We start from the raw sequence: 3,556 nt of genomic DNA, 5'->3' as shown, positions 1-3,556 counted from the left end.
TTTACAATTTGGAAGATCATTCCACAATTTAGGACCCACATGATTTGTATAGCATATCTGCTTTGGCTGATTCTCACTCTAGGAATATCGCAATATATTTGTTTCTCGTGTGGTCAGACCATGAGTTCTACAGCCCTCTTGGAAGCTCTTAAGGTCAGGATTGGAACTGCTGTGCGAAATTTTAAAAGATACAAAGTACGCTTGAGAGTACTATATGCAATGACTTGATACTTAACATGTTCAAAGATTTCAGTAAAGCAGCAGAGTGCTGTCTGGGACTGGAGTTTTTTGTTGTTCTAGTTGCTGATTTATGTTTAGTAATTAGCGGTAATTATTAAGGGTGGTAGATTTCCAGGCACACATACCATAGGTGAGATATGGGAAAATGAGCGATTAATACAGTTACTAAGGCAGGGTGAATTACGTGTTTTTTTTTATTTTGGAGAGAATATCTACTATTTTAGAAACTGTTTTTACTTATGTTTTGTATATGGCAAAGGAAATTCAGTTCGTTGTCTATGTGAACACCAAGGAACTTCCTATTCACTTTGTTCATAATAAGTACAGTATAATAATATCAAAAACTCATTGAAACCAGTATATTTGTGGAAATTATATAAACCATTTCAAACTAGTGTACAATGAAATTGAAATTGAAATAAGTTTATTGAGGTAAAATACACACAAAGGGATGAGGTAGCTCAAGCTATTCTCACCCTGTTCAGTACATCGTGTTAATACATACATATACACACATCACAAACAATAAACATATTACCAAACATTCTGAGAGATAAACATCTACATTTCCTAGTGTACAATGGGTTATTAGCCTAACTCAGCCGTGTACGTAAATAAATGTTGGGCGGGAAGAAAAGCTTGGTGGCACATCCTACAAGAGCAGCAAGAACTATAGTATCCGAGTGTAGACCATCATGAAATTAATCCCTGGTCAGTAGCCGCCAGTGTTACCAGTTTCCTTCTTTTATCTATATGATCAATGCAGAACAAGATTGTTCCCGTATTCTCAACTTGGGAACACCTCACTTCATCTCACTCTACAAGGTATATATATATAATTTCAAACGTGCTAATTTTTTTACGGACTCGCCATGACCCGTGTTACATGGACATTTCATTCTGAGTAGCTAAATCTAAAACAACAACAACGTGCTCACACACAGAGATCACACTAACGTGATGCATCAAATGAACAAATCCACAAGGGCCGTGACGAGGATTCGAACCTGCGTCCGGGAGCAGGTTTCAACCCTTTTACCCTGTCGTAGCTCAGTCGATTAAGGCAGTGTCTGGGGTGCTCCCGGACGCAGGTTCGAATCCTCATCACGGCCCTTGTGGATTTGTTCAACAACGTGCTAATTTGTTTACGGGCTAGTTATGCCCGTGCCACCTCTTGGGTGGCTTAATCTTTATCAATCATCTGATGATGATTGATAAAGTCTGCAAAATTAAACGAATCAAAGTATCATACTTAATTTGTGTCAGGGGGAAGGCCAGGCAAGCTATCGTGGACAGCCACAACAAGGATCTACAGAGAGAGAGAGAGAGAGAGAGTGTGATAGGAAGGAGGGATGTGTTCATCACAATACACGTCGGTAACCTCCGAGGCGCCTACACCAGGAAGGGTGTAGACTTGACAATGGTCCAGGACGGACTGAAATGTCGTCGTCCCTTCATTTTCTAGTGTGTGGATTGGTCAATATACGTTAAGTGACGGTGGTGGTCACCACTCCGCGCTCCTCCCAATGAACAGGTAAATAGATAAATAGACAGATAGATGGACACATGGGAGACAAAGAGACCCGGGCAACGCCAGGTACCTCCCTAGTATTTACTATGAGAGAATGTCTGTCTAAAGTTTGAGGCCAAATGCTTTTGGCTAACCTCACTCAAATTTGCAGGGGGATGGTTCTAGTGTAAGGGACAGACATAGGCTGGTCGGGGACGGACATAATTATAAACACCCCCTAGGCCTTTTTCATTGAGCTTTTCAAGTATTCAAGTGTGAAATATGGCGTGTGATTCACGTGGAGTGTTTTGTCATAATATTTCTTAGACCCATACAGTTGTTTCAGTGGTTCTTAATACTGTAATTTATTTTCTTGAGGGAAAGGGGGGGATAGATAGATGAATATATAGATGGGTGAAGATACAGATAGCTAGATAGATAGATGGGAGACAGAACCTACGATCTGTAACCCTTCTTGTAGACAGGGCGAGTAGCAGCACAATATATTGTGTACCTATACTCTCCCAATGGTGAGCATTCCAATTGTAAACTATGTGAACCTAGGACATACTCTCCAACACTATATGTGTGATTGCCCTGTTATCAGTGACTTCAGACCAAATGGTATGAGGTACTTTGAGCTCTGTAATTACTTTATACACTCAGGAATATTTGAAGATATTCTTGTGCTGTACCCAGATTTTGCTAGTGGGGCTTATGGATCAACCTTATATCTCATGTTCTCTCCTGACTTGTAATCAGAGTTGGTTGTTTTTGTATTTGAAGCTAGTATTTTCTCCCCTGAGTCCACGTATGACTACCCATCCTGTGAAATGGGAATATTAGATGACTTATAACTAGATTTTTTCTACACTGTGTAATCTTTCATATAGAATAGGGTAGCAGCACATTGCTGTGTCTGGCGTTATTTTGTTTCTTATTTTGTAAATCACTCAAGTATCAATATAATACCCAGGGAATATTTTTTAATTATAATTACTGTACATTATATTTTCTTGTCAAAGAACTAGTTGACACTATTAAACCACCGCCCACGGGATGGGTATGGGGTGCATAATAAAGAAAGAAAGTGAATTGACTATTAAACGTTTTGGAGTTTTTGCAAACACTATATATATGACAGTAAAGGAAACTGTCATAGGATTATTCGTATGGCTGTCTGTGCAAACTGCAACGTTAATGATGATTTCGTTGAACGTGATGATGCAACATTGAACGATGATTTCGTGATTGATAGACGCGATTATGAGATATATAACTGGCTTGCGTCAGCTAGGTACTTCAACTACACTTAAACTATAGAATGTCATTTAAATGTTATTGCTGGTATTTCCTTTCATTTATTTTCTTTACATACAAGCAATTAATGTATATTCATTAACGCCAGATAATGCAATTAAATAAATCTACTAATAATTCATGGTAACTTTATTAATTCCCGTTCAGCAAATGGATTATGCCTGAAAAATTGTACTGTAATATCTTCCTGTACACATTTGTAAACTTTTATTGATTTAGATATATTTGTGTTTGTATACATGTATTTATGTATGTTGTGTTGATTTAGGGGCATGTATTTATGTATGTTGATGTTCTCAAAAAATAAACAATAATGTATATTCCTCAGTTGTATCAGACTCCACACGGAAATATTCACAGGTTTATAATATATTTATATATCATATTTGAATTCGTTATTAATTTTCTGCCTTTTAAATGTGCATTATTTAGGAGGTTTTAATTATTCACAAAAGAAAATGTTTATATATGGTGATGGAGAGTAGA

The sequence above is a fragment of the Procambarus clarkii genome, chromosome 74, assembly GCF_040958095.1.
Source record: "Procambarus clarkii isolate CNS0578487 chromosome 74, FALCON_Pclarkii_2.0, whole genome shotgun sequence".
Classification (NCBI taxonomy): domain Eukaryota; kingdom Metazoa; phylum Arthropoda; class Malacostraca; order Decapoda; family Cambaridae; genus Procambarus; species Procambarus clarkii.
The sequence above is the reverse complement of the archived record's forward strand: the minus strand, read 5'-3'. Positions refer to the sequence as shown.